The sequence below is a fragment of the Amblyraja radiata genome, chromosome 1 (genome assembly GCF_010909765.2).
Source record: "Amblyraja radiata isolate CabotCenter1 chromosome 1, sAmbRad1.1.pri, whole genome shotgun sequence".
Lineage (NCBI taxonomy): Eukaryota > Metazoa > Chordata > Chondrichthyes > Rajiformes > Rajidae > Amblyraja > Amblyraja radiata.
In genome coordinates, this window is record NC_045956.1 from 76,326,529 (window position 1) to 76,343,667 (window position 17,139).

At 42.4% G+C, this 17,139-nt stretch overlaps 1 protein-coding gene across 6 annotated transcripts in view; it reads left to right on the top strand.

The window, feature by feature from the left end:
- The window catches only part of shroom3 (shroom family member 3), a 414,116-nt gene that overhangs the window by 306,039 nt on the left and 90,938 nt on the right, over positions 1 to 17,139 (top strand). The window contains exon 1 of one of the 6 annotated variants that reach the window (XM_033024810.1): positions 14,945 to 15,427. The exons of the other annotated variants lie outside the window; for them this stretch is intronic. The gene's annotated coding sequence lies outside the window, so the exon portion shown is untranslated. Of the gene's footprint in view, positions 1 to 14,944; positions 15,428 to 17,139 lie in introns of those variants that run through there. 6 annotated transcript variants of the gene reach the window in all.

The window sequence follows — 17,139 nt, forward strand, 5'->3', positions numbered from 1 at the left end:
GTGAAAAACATCAGGATTCTTTTCAACATTAAAGGTGCTATTAAAACTCATGATATTTGTTATATTTGTGGTCTTTACAAAGTTAGTTTGACATGAAACCCGTTTTTAATACCGGTGTCATGGCTGTGGCAATTTTAAGCTGTAATCAGTTATTGCCTCGCCCATCCTTTGTAGTTGGCTTTTAAGGTGCAGAGCGAGAATATTATGTTGGTTATCTGTTTGCTTTCATCACCCGCACTGAGATTATCCATCTCGTTTAGATGCCAGTAATCTCATTTTCATCTCTGTGGTGTTTAGTTTCACAGGGTGTGGATGGCAATTGCTGGAAGTTTGAAGCATTTATGTTGATTGTGGATGAATTTTCTCAGGAACAGTTGATATCAGAAATGCTCGGAGCAAACAAATCAAGCTCTTTTCTAAGTTGCGACGAACAAGACAGGGAGGCATTGTTACTGAATTTGGACGTTTGTCAGGATTTTTCTTTGTGAATGTAAATTGGCTGAGAGAAGCACTGTAAAGCATATCATACTGTTCACTCCTGCCTCAATCTGTGAAGTCGTGATGGCCACGGGAACAGAGAATAATTGCAGATTTGTATTGTTACCTGGAAACTTGCTGTAAGTTGAAAGCTGAACTTTTCTCTAGGTTTGTGTTATTTGTGATAGACGCCAACAGTTTCCTGTACGCTTGATGAAGCTGTAAGTGTCACTGTTGAGCCTTCCCAACACAGTTAATACCTGTTGTTCCTTCTTGGTATAAAACCAACCTCATTGAGAGGATGTGCTTCAATCTTTTTTAATGAATGTGGAAAGATGGAAAATCAATAGTACAGTGGCCTCAAGTAATAGCAGCCTCGCTTCACTCTTTAAATCTCAGCAGTAAAATGTGTGAAATGAATTAATTTAGATTAGTTTCTGAGAAATAGGAAACTATGCACTGATGTTGCTTCATTAATTTCTATCTGATTTACTGTGATAGAACTCTTTGTTCTAGTATCTGTCAGCAACAATGACAAGTGAATAGTGCAGCAATAAACTTGTATTTATTAATTTATGCTGCTAAACCTGCTTTCCTAGAAACATGTACAATGCATTAAATACATAAGAATAAATTAATTTGGATTAGAAATTTAAAATGTATGAGGTTTATTTTATTTATTTTTAATTTCTCAGGAGTTCACTGACTCTCATTGGATTGCATTTCCATAAGTGTTGTATGGCAAACCTTTTCACTGTGGATGGCCTGCACCATGGTCCAGTATGTTTATACTTTGGGAACCAACTGATGCTTAGCAGGACGAAGCCACTAAAAGTAATTTAAATCATGTAGATACAAGAAACCACAGATGCTAGTTACGGATGCTACCAAAAAAACACCAAGTGCTGTAGGCTGTAGGAACTCAGTGAGTCAGGCAGCATCTCTGCATAACGTGGATATGCGATGTTTCGGGACAGGGCCATTCTTCAGAAGAAGGATCCTTACCTGAAATGACCGCCTCTCCGTGTTCTCCGGAGATGCCGCCTGACCTGCTGAGTTAGTGCAGCACTTTATGAGTTAATTTGAAACATTGTTGGCTCGGGCCATTGAGTTTGCTTTGCAAGACCAAGCTGTTGCCCTGGTTGAGAGCAACAAACAGACATTCACATGGAGTTCACATTATCTCAGTTGCAATAATTTCACTCAATTAGGTTTTTGGTTGGATATATTGTTTTCTCTTGTCGTTTTGAAAATCCAGGAAAGCCACTGTTTGGTTAAAATTATTGAACAAGTCACAGGCTGGACTCTTTTTCTGGTGAAGGAGATTTGAAATTTTCAAAATTATTAAGGGAATTGGTAGGTAGACAAAAGTGCTGGGGAAACTCAGCGGGTGCGGCAGCATCTATGGAGCGAAGGAAATAGGCAACTTTTCGGGCCAAAACCCTTCTTCAGACTGGTAGGGTGGGTTTGGAGGAAATATATCTACCTCTGGGAGATTTAAACAAAAAACATAAATATAAGAGAGCTCTTTCCAGTTTTGAAGATTTAGGAGAAATCTCCTTCCACAGAGAAGTGGTGAGATTGGATCGTACAGCCTGGTGGTGCAGATGATCATTGGATTGCAGGAGTGGAAAGAGTGAAGGAGGCACATGGGCTGTGTAAACACTGAAAAAGACAATCTGGACACGTGGCTTGAGGGTTTTGTGAAATCTGGCTGAAGTGTGTTAGCAGATTACAGAAAGCTTTCTGTTCTGAATCTTAATTCCCATGTTTTGCCCATCAGACAAATGCAACTGAGCTCTTACCCACCAGATTCAACCTGATTGGTGAACTTAGTCTATAATAAGAGATAATTTAACATACATAGCAACAACAGACGTTGCATGTAACCAATCAATTCGAATCAGCAGATTAAAAAAAACAAGTTTTATAGGGACTGTGGAGAATGAGTATAAAGAATGTTGATTCCGCTGAAAGGCATTTTAATTTTATTTATTGCACTCAAGTATTTAGAATCTCTGATCTACATAAATCATAAATAATACACTCTTTCACAGTGTATCGAATTACTTTGTGTCAGTATAATAATCAGCACTTCACTTTAATGGACCGAATAACCTTTATACATATTTCTTAAATCACTTTGTGTCAGATTTTAAATACTTCCTTTTGGATTTAATTTCCTCCCTACCATTGTCACCGTTGTTACCTTGCTTGATGTTCTATATCAATGAACCTAATAGAGGATAAGTTTGAAAGTCAGACCCCGTTTCTGGCAGTCTGTATAAACTGAGGACTACAGTAGTGCTATTCTGTTTAGGTCAGGATCATTTCCATCTTTGCTATTTTTATTTCTATATCCCGAAGGTAAGTCTGAGTTAACAAGAGTCAGTAGGCAAATCAAAATGGCAAATCCTGTGCCCATGTTCAAAAGAAGATGGAAGGATAAACCTAATATCCACAGGCCAGTGAGTCTAAACTTTAATGCTGTGGAAGTTGACACAACAAAATTCCAGGACTAAATGTAATACTTATTTGGACAAATACAGATTAATAAAAAAGAGTTTGCAGAGAGTACATTGTATGTGGGTAATGCGATTTAATTTTTTGATGAGACACTTGGGACAAACAATTTATTGACTGTTATTTGTTGACATTCCAAAGCCTTTTCATGAGTTGCTACATACAAGGTGGGTGAATGGTGGGAAATTGGCTTAATAATAAGAAACAATGATGACGTTCATTTTTCAAAGTTCACCAACATAAATAGTGGTGTCCCCTGGTGGTCAGTTTTAGAATTGCTCCTTTTCTTGGTATGTATTAACAACTTGAAGATAAAGCACAACCTGGAAGTATAGTGGACATGAAGAAGTCTGGTGACACAAGTCAAAACAACTTAGATTGGCAGGATGGGTGGTCACAATGTAGATAAAGTTTAACACAGTGCAGAGCAAAGTGATATATTTAGGTAGGAAGAACAAAGAAGAAAGATGCTGGAATCTTGAGAGAAACAATACTCTGGAGTAACTCAATGCGTCAGGCTGCATGTGTGGCAGAAATCAGTGGGTTCAAAGGTCCAAAGGTCAGTTTATTGTCATGTGTACAAAGGGTTGCCAACTTTCTCACTCCCAAATAGGGACAAAAGGTCAAAATAAGGGACAAATTCCCGATGGCAATTCGTTGACCGACTCGGCCGTGGCTGGGTGAATGATAAGTTGGCCAGGGTGCTGGACTGCACACAAAGCCCAGCCGGTGGGCCAGCTGAGGAGTTTTGGCCCGCGCGATGTCGCGCACAAAGTCCGGCACTCCATCCATCTCATAAACCGATGATCGGCTATGAGAAGGAGTGGTGGTGGTGTCGGCGGTAAGCGAAGGCCAGAAGGTTGGACAGCTGGCCGGGCTGCCGACTGACGGGGCCACGGGTGAGACGCTGCTGCTGCACACCATGAGCTGCACTACTTCACGATGGGTGAGGCGGGGCCGGACGCGGCGCTCTGACCCAACATTCCCCTCGACCCGAGTAGTAGCAGTCAAATGCGGGTCAAGGCTCGGTATTGGGACCGCAGATATTTACAATATACATCAATGATTTAGATGAAGGGATTCAAAGTAACATTAGCAAATTTGCAGATGACACAAAGCTGGGTGGCAGTGTGAACCGTGAGGAGGATGCTATGAGAATGCAGGGTGACTTGGACAAGTTGGGTGAGTGGGCAGATGCATGGCAGATGTAGTTTAATGTGGATAAATGTCAGGCTATCCACTTTGGTAGCAAAAACAGGAAGGCAGATTATTATCTAAATGGTGTCAAGTTGAGAAAAGGGGAAGTACAACGGGATCTGGGGGTCCTTGTTCATCAGTCAATGAAAGTAAGCATGCAGGTACAGCAGGCAGTGAAGAAAGCGAATGGCATGTTGGCTTTCATAACAAGAGGAGTTGAGTATAGCAGCAAAAAGGTCCTTCTGCAGTTGTACAGGGCCCTAGTGAGACCACACCTGGAGTATTGTGTGCAGTTTTGGTCCCCTAATTTGAGGAAGGACATTCTTGCAATCGAGGGAGTGCAGCGTAGGTTTACAATGTTAATTCCCGGGGTGGTGGGACTGTCATATGCTGAGAGAATGGAGTGACTGGGCTTGTATACTCTGGAATTTAGAAGGATGAGGGGGATCTTATTGAAACATATAAGATTATTAAGTGTTTGGTGTTTCTGCTATAGGCAGGAAACATGTTCCCGATGTTGGGGGAGTCCAGAACCAGGGGCCACAGTTTAAAAATAGGGGGTAAGCCATTTAGAACGGAGATGAGGAAGCACTTTTTCACACAGAGTTGTGAGTCTGTGGAATTCTCTGCCTCAGGAGGCCGGTTCTCTAGATACTTTCAAGAGAGAGCTAGATTGGGCTCTTAAAGATAGCAGAGTCAGGGGATATGGGGAGAAGGCAGGAACGGGGTACTGATTGTGGATGATCAGCCATGATCACATTGAATGGCGGTGCTGGCTCGAAGGGCCGAATGGCCTACTCCTGCACTTATTGTCTAAGGGCAGTCCCGTATGGGACAAACCAATTTAGCCCAATATAAGGGATGTCCCAGCTAATACAGGACAGTTGACAACCCTACGTGTACCAATTAAGGTACAGTGAAAATCGTATCGTTGCATGAGGCAGCCCTAATGCAATTGTCGATGTAGCAGAGAAATACATCCCTTTTCCCTCCCCTCACACATATATCCGTCCACCTGACTTTACATTTCACACCTCCTGTTTTATCTGACACAGTTGCTTTGTCACTTACTCCACCTATCTGCCAATCACACACCCCCCGCCGCCTCACCTATATCTACCTATCACTTGTCAAGCTTTGATCCACCTCTGTTTCAGCTTTCTCCCCCTTACTACAATCAGTCTAAAGAAGGGTCCCAACCCAAAACTTTGACTGTTCATTTCATAGAAACATAGAAAATAGGTGCAGCAGTAGGCCATTCGGCCTTTCGAGCCAACTCCGCCATTCAATATGTTCATGGCTGATCATCAAAAATCAATACCCCATTCCTGCTTTCTCCCCATATCCCTTGATTCCGTTAGCCCTAAGAGCTAAATCTAACTCTTGAAAACATCCAGTGAATAGGCCTACACTGCTAGCCTGTCCAATCCCTTAAGACTTTTATATGTTTCTCCATGTTTCCTCCATTGATAAAGTTACTTCATAAAGTCATATGAGCATTATTAGACCACTAGGCCGAACAAGCCTATTCTGCCATTCAATCATGGCTGATCTCAGGGTTGCCAACATTGGGTGGGGGGGAGGGGGAGGGTGGTGGAGCTTTGGTACAGAACACAACGGAGTACCAATGGTACTCAATTGGTACAGAGCTTTTGCATTTTTCAGTTTGAAATTGTGCAATCTGGTGCATACTGTAGCGAGTCTTTTAACTTATACTTGAATGCAATATTTATGCTTTAAATTGGATTAGTTATGAATAAGGTTAGGCTAAATTACATTCCTAAGTACATTCCACAGTAGAGCCAGGCTCTGATCATAGTATATTCATGTATGGAAATCAGATTATAATCAAACACTTGGCCCATGTTGACCATCTGGATCTCACTGCACACCTGGTACTACTCCTGACCCTGCATACCTTCTCTCATTCATGACCCTGAGTCCAGCCTTATACCTGGCCCCCTATTCTACCCTGATCATAGCTGCTTACCTGCTAAGGTTCCCAGAGCTGAACGCTCCCATTGACCCAGCTTTGACTGCACACCTAGCACTATTCCAGACCTTGACTCTGGATGCACACTTGGCCTTGCTCCTAGCCCCTCTGCACTGACAATATATCTGGCCCACACATAAAGCCCCATATATGACCCCCTGGACTTAACTGGATGGATTTAAGAGAGAGTTAGATAGAGTTAGAATAGTTGAGTGGCAAATGACAATAGTGCTACCTTCACAATATTTAACTGAAAGAAATAATGGGTCATCGGGGCTGTATGTTGTGACAGACAGCCTAACACCTTGCATGGCATTTTAATATTACACTTATCCCATCCCCCTGGATAATCCGGATTAATAAATTAAGGTTTTGTCAACTAATTACAAATCAGGATAATTACAAATCAATAACATTAGCCAACTCCGAAACACGAAGCGCTGAGCATTGGGATCCAGACATCACGGACAGCTGGCCTCAGTTCCCCGCTCACATCTGGCAGTGCTCTCCATCTGAACCTGGGGCCGCGGAGCGTTTTTGAAAGTGGGGAGGCTGAGTGATCACTGATCACAGACCTTGGGGGTACCAGGTGAGGGAGTGGAGCAAATGAGTGGGGAGAGGGTGTGGAAGGGGGGTGTCCCCCCTCCCAGGGGAGGGACCTTTTGAAATTTGATGTATTAAAATCATGTTTTAGTGCACTGTAGAAGTATGATTTCAAAGTTTTTTGTATGAAGTATTTTTAAGAGGTAACCTTTTAAGGGGTAACTTTTTCCAAACAAAGGGTGATGGGTGTATGGAACAAGCTGCCAGAGGAGGTAGTTGAGGCAGGGACTATCCCAATATTTAACAAACAGTTAGACTGATACATGGATAGGACAGGTTTGGAGGGATATGGGCCAAAAGCAGGTAGTGTAGCTGGGACATGTTGACGGGTGTGGGCAAGTTGTGCCGAAGGGCCTGTTTTCACACTGTATCACTATGACTACATTCTACCTCCACCATGCATGAATGCTTCAAAATCAAGTGGCGAGTTTTATTGCCATATACTCAAGCATAGAAACATAGAAAATAGGTGCAGGAATAAGCCATTCGGCCCTTCGAGCCAGCACTGTCATTCAATATGATCATGGCTGTTCATCTAAAAACAGTACCTCTTTCCTGTTTTTTCCCCATATCCCTTGATTTTGCTATCCCCAAGAGCTAAATGTAACTCTCTCTTGAAAACATCCAGTGAATTGGCCTCCATTGCCTTCTGTGGCAGAGAATTCCACAGATTCACAACTCTCTGGGTGAAGAAAGTTTTTCCTCATCTCAGTCCTAACTGGCCCCCCCCCTTTATTTTTAAACTGTGACCCCTGATTCTGAACTCCCCCAACATCGGGAACATTTTCCGTGCAGTTACAGTAAGTGAAAATCTAGCAGGCAAGCAGGATGCTTTCTCCAACCACCCCTATTTGGTCCACTATCTTCCTCTGTTTCTGCCCAGTGCTTGGTACTTACTACCAGCAGCCACTGGTTGTCCTCCAGGATGCACCGAGCCGCAGCCTGATCCATGCCGGTCACCTGGGCGAATTCGGCACAGAGACTCTCACGGCAGCGGCGCAACACTTCCGACGCCTCCGATGGCCTGGGACTCTTGCACTGAGGCTGCTCTATAGCCGGAGCTGCAGCGAGCGACTCGCCAGCCCGGCAAACACTCGCCAGCCCCGGCTCCCCGTCCGTATCTGTCCCTTCCGCTGCTTATGCTTCCATCCCTCCCTCAACCCTGGCTCTCCAACACCCGCGGCCCATGCAGTTGATATGAGTTTTGAAATTCTCGTTGCTCACAGAATTTCTCACGACAGAGCGTGAGAAATTTGTGATCAGCGTGAGAATTTGGCGAAATGCGTGAGTCTCAGGCTCAATGCGTGAGAGTTGGCAGCCCTGTGATCTATCCTTCCTTTTCATCCTCCCATTCTGCTGCTGCTGCTTCTCCCCATAATCCAGTCTGTCAAAGAGGACTCCCTTGAACTTCTACAGGTGTACAGTAGAGAGCATATTGACTGGTTGCATCATGGCCTGGTTCGGCAACTTGAACATCCAGGAGCGGAAAAGACTGCAAAAAGTTGTGAAGACTGCCCAGTCCATCACTGGCGCTGACTTCCCCACCATCGAAGAGACTTATCAGAGTTGGTGTCTCAAAAAGGCAGCTAGCATCATCAGAGACCCACACCATCCTGGCCACACACTCATTTCACCCCTGCCACCAGGAAGAAGGAACAGGAGCCTGAAAAATGTAACATCCAGGTTCAGGAACAGTTACTTCCTTATAGCCATCACGCTATTAAACAACACAACCTCAAATAAGCTCTGAACTACAATAGACTCATTATTATTATTATTATTATTATTGCACTATTATTGTTTTGTTTTTTTGAGTATGTATGTGTATGTGTATGTGTATGTATGCAAGTAAGAATTCCAGTGTTCTGTCTGGGACATATGACAATAAAACACACTTGACCCTTACTAATCAAGAATCTGTCAAATTCCGCTTTAAAAATACCCAATGTTTTTGTGCATAATGTGAAGGGTATAAAACCAGGACAGAGAGTTTTGGGGAGTCAACAACTGGATTACCACACACAGTTTAATTTCAGATTGATTGATTGAATGGAATTTCCAATCTGGAGATTAGGATGAGAGGCAACCTTACTGAAACAGGAATCTGGACAGAGTCGATGCTGCCCAGTGGAACTAATTGAGTGTAATTAGTATGCAGGAAATGTTTGCTCTAGAGGGGACACGAATGTTGGTAAGCTTAGTGTTCAGATAGTTTTGGAGATTTTTTTCAGAGCCAGCATTGTTAGTGTCTCTGGAGCAAATCTCTGGATGTGGAGAGGGTGTTTCCACTAGGGGGAGTCTAGGACTAGACTCAGAATTAAAGGACGTTCTTTTAGGTAGGAGATGAGGATGAATTTCTTTAGTCAGAGGGTGGTGAATCTGTGGAGTTATTTACCACATGGAGGCCAAGTTAATGGATAATTTTAAGGCAGAGATAGATAGATTCTTGATTAGTACGGGTCTCAAGGGTTATGGAGAAAAGGCCGGAGAATGGGGTTGGGAGGGAGCGATAAATCAGCCATGATTAAATGGTGGAGTAGACATTGATGGGCCGAATGGCCTAATTCTGCTCCTGTCACTTATGACAAGGAGCTGCAGATGCTGGGATCTTTAATAAAACACAAAGTGCTGGAATGGTCTTGGGGTCAAAGTCCATAGCTCCCTGCAAGTGGCAACAGGAATGGTAAAGAAGGCATATGGTATGTTTGCTTTCAAAGATCAGGACATTGAGTATAAGAGTCAGGAAGTTATGACGCAGCTTTACAGGATTTTGGTTAGGCCGTATTTGGAGTATTGTATGCAGTTCTGTTCGCCCCATTACAGGAAGGATATGGAGGCTTTGGAACGAGTGCAGAGAAGGTTTACCAAAATGATGCATGGATTAAAGGATATTAGCTACAGGGAGAGATTGGACAGACTTGGATTGTTTTCTTTGGAACACTGGAGGTTGCAGGAAGACCTGACAGAACTACATAAATTGATGAGAGGCATACATAGATAGTCAGAATTGTCTTCCCAAGATGGAAAAATCAAATACTAGAGGACCGTTTTGAGGTGAGAGGAACAAAATGTTTACATAGAGGGTGGCGAGGGCCTGGAATGCACTGCCGGGGCGGTGGTTGAGGTATATACGATAGTGGCATTTAAGAGATTTTTGGATAGGCACATAGATATGGAGGGATATGGGTTATATCCAGGTAGATAAGAGATGGTCTTGGCATCATGTTTGACATAGAGAGGGTCGAAGGGCCTTCAAGAAGCCTTGATCGTCAAGCATCCTTTTCTTTAGCCAGCCAGTGGCTATGTTACTGCAGTGAAGGTGATGGTGAATTTTATCATCGATGGTCAGCTTCACTGAAAGGTGGCTCCAGAGATATAGAAACTGTCCATGTTTATGCAGTGAGCTTGGCAGAGTGTAGTGTTGTATAGATGAGCCAGGCTGATAATGAGCATGGAATTGATGATAAGATAATCTGCTTGAGGAATACTATTGGCTAGAACACCAAGTTATGCCCCCCTCGAATACAATCAGTCTGAAGAAAAGTGGCAACCAAAATGTCCCCTAATCCCCTATCCATGTTCTCCAGAGATGCTGTCTGACCTATTGAGTTTTTCCGGCAGAGTTATCTCCACTAGTCTACTTATCTTCACTTGTGCTGGTCCTACATCCATCTGAGGACGGATATGTAATTTGATATGTAGACTTTGGTGTAAACTTCCTTCAATAATCCAGAAATCCCTCAGAACAATGCGTGAATGTCTACCCAAACGTTTGTGCACAAGTATGTGGAATGGAATGCGTGTCTACAACATTCAGCCGTGGGCGACAGTGCCCCAGCTGACATAAACACTGAGCATGAGTAGCAGAGGCACAACACCAACAGTGGTGGTTAAGGTATTTCATGTACCCACTGGTATATTAAGTTTGGCTTGGGGGTTACCAGTCAAACACTGGATGATTTGGATCCCTTGATCTCTTTTTGTGTGGGATAATGGCATACCTCCAGGTGTTTTCTTTCAACAACAAATGCCCCTGACAAGTAAATGAGTTGAGATGGGTAAGATTGCATCTTATTACATATATCCAGATTGGCCCAATGAAACAATGGGCTTTTCACCTTCAACCACAAAAGTTGTATCAATGGTGCCAAGAATACAAATGATCATGAACTAGTAAAGAAGCTGTGTTTATATAACTTCTTCCATAGCTGCCTCAAAAGAGCTTTGAATTAATAATCTTGTGGTGCAAACACTGCTGTTCTTTAAGTATCTACAGCTTTGAATACTGGATGTATAAATGAATATTGATGCAACATTCCACGCATGATTAAGAATCTTGTTTATTATATCTGTATATAGACACTTGGTTCAGAATGTGGACTTACAAGTTATGCTTGTGGGTGACAATTTTAAAAGGAGTCATTGTCATTAACAAAGTCATTGAGAAATTCTTCATTTGCATTTCAGGAAAAGCAATATTTTGAAGTTTAATAGCTAAAAATATATCTGGTTTTATAGAGTAAGTCATTGGAAGGAGAAGGCTTTTGTATATTAATTTAAAAGAACATTTTAATGGGAAAAGGAAGTACCTGACTGTTTCTTGGCTTCTCAGTCATTTTTGAGATTAGCATCTGGTATCTTTTTAGTGCATGATAAAAAGGCCTCTCTCTTGCAATTGCCGTTGTGTGATTTTAACTTTAACTTAATCTGAGAGGCACAAATCGTGAGCACTGAGGTCAGTGGTAGCATTTCCAAGGCTAGAAAACCCCTGTCCCACGGTACAAGTTCATTCCAAGAGCTCTCCCGAGTTTGCCCTGATTCGAACTCAGAGATTTACGGTAATGGCCACTCGTCGGTACTCGGGGCTCTCGTGGACATTTTTCAACATGTTGAAAAATCTTCACGAGTCTTCCCGTGCTTACCTGCTGTTAGCGAGTCTTCCCGAGTACCTGCTGTTAGCGTTACGAGCCGCTAAGAGACGACCTCGAGCTCCGACGTACCCGCTACATTCATTCTCTGTGCTTACCCCGAGTTTGATTTTTTTAAAACTCGGGAGAGCTCTTGGAACGAACTCGTACCGTGGGACAGGGCTATTAGGAGACCTAAACAGCAACCTCTGGTGACCTTGCCCGCCACCCAAGGTTTCCATGAGATCACCAGAGGTTTTGGTCACTCTTCCTAACGGTCGAAAGTGTTTTCCCCGTGGTCGAGGCTTCATCTAGGTTGCTACTATTTTTTCATCATGTTTAAAACCGGCCTCGACTAAAAATAGGTTGCTGTTTTAAAAATCGATAATTTTTTAGTCACAGGTCTAGTCGAAGCCGGTTTTCTTCATAGTCGAGGAAGATTTTCAACATATGCGTGGGAGGTGGTCGGAGGTTGCAGGTCACCTCGACCTTGATTTATTTTTTTGGGTGGCGGGCAAGGTCACCAGAGGTTGCTGTTTAAGCCTCCTAAGTGGGACAGGGGCTTAACTCAGCTGCCCGCGAAGATATAATCATGTGGGGTTGCATGTATTAATCGAAGCCCAAGTGGCTGTTTACCAAGACAATGCCAATTTTAGATGTCAGTGAAGGTAGAGAAAAGTTTCTGTTAATTTATCAAAATAAAATACTTTCAGAGCCTCAACACAATTAGCTTGGGCCAAATTCCAGATACAGGCTAATGGTATGCAGCACATTGAAAGGCAGTGCAGGTTATCTGAAGCAATAAAGTGTCATTGAATTCACACTGGAGCAAGGCCCACTGTTGAAAACTGTGTACTGAATGGAGTGAATGCAGTTGTCTAATAATGACCTGTACCAATAAAAAGCTAATGCTGTTTAGGTTGTTATTGCAAATAAGTAATAGAACAGTTTGGAAAGAAAAGTGATACTTAGCTGGAATCAAATATCAAGCAGTCGAAACCACAGGCAGGTTGGAAGAGAAACTCTGCATGCCCTGTTCTCACATTGCCATTGTTGTTTCACAGGAATGTCTCTTTTTTGTTTGTGTTTTCACTGTGTAGGTCAAATAGTCCCTCATTAATGTGACCTGAATTAGTGTGTGGCATAACTGCCAGCTTCCAATGGATGTAAGGAAATGGCTATTAAAAAAAATATTCTCTTGGTACATCTGTAATGTTTGCTATTCTAAGTTTAATTCTGTAGCCATCTAGAAATGTTTTGGGGTATTTTATTGTAGATGATTATTCACCTGACCTTCTTATCTTTCTATCGTGATGGCACTTCAATACGTTTGTTAGTTTCAACAAAATCCTTCATGTTGTTCTTGCTGACTAGACTTGGTCTCCTCAATTTTCTCGTGTAGCAGATGACTTTTTTTTGCTGAGTTTTGTATCAACAACGTGGCTTTTGCGGTACAATGAGCTGAGGCAAAAAATGGTTGTTTACGTGATGAGGTAATTTTTACCTGCTTAAGTTAAGATAAACTTTTTTTCCCCGTCAACCACCTCATTTCACCAGGATGTTACAAGGACTCAAGGGCTTAAATTATAAGGAGAGGCTGAATAGGCTGTGACTTTTCCCCCTGGAACATAGGAGATTGAGGGGGCGACAGACATATGCAAAATCATGAGAGGCATGGATAATGTGAATGGTCACAGTATTTTTCCCAGGGTAGAGGAGTCAAGAACTCAAGGGCATAGGTTTAAGGTGAGAAGAGAAGAATTTAAATGAGTCCTGAGGGGCAATTTCTTCACACAGAGGGTGATGCATATAAGGAGCGAGCTGCCAGAATAAGCTATAGGGATGGGTACAAATGCAATGTTTAAAAGACATTTAGACAGGTATAGGAAAAGTTTAGAGCGATATGAGCCAAGAGCAGGCAAATCAGCCCAGCAGTTCTAAAACCTGATTGATATGGATGAATTGGGGCAAATGGCCTGTTTCCATTGTGTATGACTTTAAAGTGAGTGCTCTCTTGGCAAAAACATGATGTGGAAATGGATTGATCTACACTAGCCAGCATGACCCCATTCCAGATGGCGCCAAGTGCTGTATTAACTGATGTCTAGATGTGGAAATGCTGCCTCTGACTTGGAAAAACAGCAAAACTCAACCATTGTTGAAACCTCAGATGAGTGCGTGTATGTTGTAACAGGATCAGGCTTGGGTAAGATGCTCTCAGCAGTTCAACAACAAAAACACTCATTGTTTTGTGTGAGGAATGACCAGTTGAGAAAGGTAATGGAAGACATCAACCACCCAGTAATTTGTGGCACAGCACGAATCATGAAAGTTACTGATTAAAACGGCAATTGTCCCTGAATATCTGTGCAGGAATTGGCTTGAACTTTCCAGAACGTGTCTTCTGCCACATTTCTGTCTGTAATCCACCTTTCCGTATGAATCCACTTTTCTTCATATGGAAAACAACCTGTGTAAGGGACTTTCTCCAAGTCATTCTCCTTAACCTCAGTGGGAAGTTTCAGTGAAGTATCAACAGCGGTGGGAATTCCTTTTTATTTCATTTAATCTGCCATTTTAATCAACTGCTATTTTCATGTCTTGAATATATATGAGAGTTACGTCTTCATGACATATTAGAGTTTACTTTCCCCTCAAGAGATTGCCCAGAAACAATCACTGCATTGGAAGTACCACCACTTTAGCACATGAATTTCTTCTAAGTGGATGTCAGAAATTCCAAGTGTTGCTGGACCTTCAAGGCAACAGTATTATTGCCGTGTGTGGGGTTTTCCCTCGGTGTTCCGCTTTTATTTCCTCCCACATTACAAAGATGCACAGGTTTGTAGGTTGATTGGCTTCAGTAAATTTGTAAACTGTCCCTAGCGTGTAGGATAGTGCTAATGTACGGGGTGATCGTTGGTCAGCATGGACGCGATGGGCCGCAGAGGCCTGTTTCCGTGCTGTATCTCTAAACTCTAAAGATGAAAACTACCAGTTATGAGGAGCATGAAAGCTGATCATCTGCCCGGTTGCTTTTCTTCGTTACAATGTGCTGAAATTGGGAGCTTTTCTGTTTGGTGCTCGCTCGGCAGTTCACTGATAAGCATCTTTACTTCAGCTCTTAAAATCTATCCCGTCTTCGTGGACCTCAAGAAATGCTCTGATAGATAAGCAATATTGAGTAAACAGAGTATCCATGGTGCTTTATTTCAGGAGGACTGTCTCTCACTACTTGAACATGTTTTTCAAGCAACAAAGGGCTTCAGGTTGATTGTAATGCAAATATAGCCTGGCCAATCAGACGTGCTTGTCTCTATGATTACCTGATGTAGGAGGAGGGGCGTGTCATAGGAGCGGCTGGAGAGAAGTCTCACATTGCAGCTCTGCCATTCTCTGCAGCATTCATTTCAATTACGAGTGCTTTCTCTACCACGGCAATACTCCTTTCAGTGCTCCTTTCTGAAACTGTTATCAATGACAGATGTCTGCCTGCAGTGGTTCCTAGTGTTACCCGCTGAGCCATAACTGGCGGCATCGTGAGCGTTATCTGTTGTCACAGATATTCTTTGAGGAACCTTTCTGAAGAACCGCTCCTATCACTCAGCCTCCAGCACTAAAGCTATATCCAAGTCTACAGAGACACCATGGCTGAACCTCCTTTGGAACATTAATATTACCACCTTGCCTCAGGACTGAAATCAGCTCGTTTATCCACAATAGAAAGGTAAGTTTAGAAACTACCCACATATTGATCAAAGGTAATTTTTGTTCAAATACTCGCTTTCATGCTGGTTATGTTAGACTGTCCTGTAAGCACTTGAAAGGGCTGGGCACTCAAGGGCTCTGAGCTCTTTCCACCAAGTGATTGGAAAGTGAGGTGTGAAAAAAAAGTACAAAGTAAAGAGGCAACATTGATGGTTTAAATTTCAGGCATACAGAGATTATTAAAACATCTGTTTGTGTTAAAATATCACAGGGTTTATATTGTCACTTCTAAAAAGACTTAGCATTTCTGATTTACATGACATTGTTCAGAATACTTTGTAGTATCTGTACTACATTCCTGTAGCATCTGACTCGTCTTAAATGCCATTAATAAGGTGTGTATATAGAATTCTAGAAAATCATGGGTTGGAAAGAGGCCATTCTTCCCATGTAGGGCTTTCCCACATCCCAGCTTTTGAACCATATCCTTGTGTTGGTTACAGCAAGTATTTATTATACCTGTACCAAGGGTTTCTGCCATCTCTTAAGGCAGTGATTTCTGGACCCACATCACTCTTTGAATGAAGAAAACATTCCACCCTTCAAAATATCCTACTTATCCTAATTATGTCCTCTAGATGTTGATCTCACCATTAAGGATACTAGATAAGCCCTGCTTTATTGAAAGATTTAAGGAGATGGAGCCTCTATTGGCGGTTATTGCTTTGTGGTCTCATTAAAGAATCTGACTCTTCTTCATTCATCCTGCCCTCGGTGTCCCCATAATCCAAATTTTCCTGTTCGTTTCCGCTTTCCTAAGCACCATTATCTCAATTCAGAATAATGAACAAAGACGTCCTGCATGGTCGTGTATGGGAACGCAAACAGCCCTGACTCTAGCATTCATTGAAACAAACTTTATTAAAGTAGCAATAGATTTTCCTCCTATTAGTATCGTGCACCTGTTTCAGTTGGTGGGTTGCTTGGTTTCACCAAAAGGGGAAAAGTCCCTTGAGATCAGCTAACTTAGCACTGGCTGTAAAATAAACCTGGGATGTTGCTGTATTGTTTATAAAATACTGGGTGGGAGTAAAGATGGTTCTTTTCAAATTGAGTTGTTTTGGAAACTTGTTGTTTACACCATCAAATGGAATTCAATCATATGTTGATTCAGCTTCCGTTTGTTTCTATAAAGAAGGCACTTAATCCCAGAGGCTCATGATGTCATCCGTACCTGGGATATAGTTACAGCACCATACCTGTCTCCAGCCAACTGCTGATTTCTACCATGACGTGCAAGCTCTAATTGGTACTAATGAAAGATACTGGAACCAGCAGAAATTAAATGATCATTTTCACTTACATAACATTGATGTGATGGTTTAAAGGAAAGCGTACTTAGTGACCCTTGCTTTGGTTTACCTGTTCTTTTGGTCTGTAAATTGACCAAATAAATTTATGATGAAATTGTTCACTTAGCAATGAGCTGTTTTTAAAGCAACAACTTGCCTGCTTGCGGAACTCAGCAGATCAAGTAGCATCTGTGGAATGGTTGATGTTTTGGTATGGAATTATGCATCAGGATCTGAAATAGTCCTGACTGTCAGTCCATTGATTCCTCCAGCAGATTATTAGTTGTTCCAGATTCCAGCATCTGCAGTCCCTTGTGCAGGGCTGCCAACATTGGGTGAGAGTTGAGAGTGAGAAATTGAGAGGGAGCGTAGCTACCGA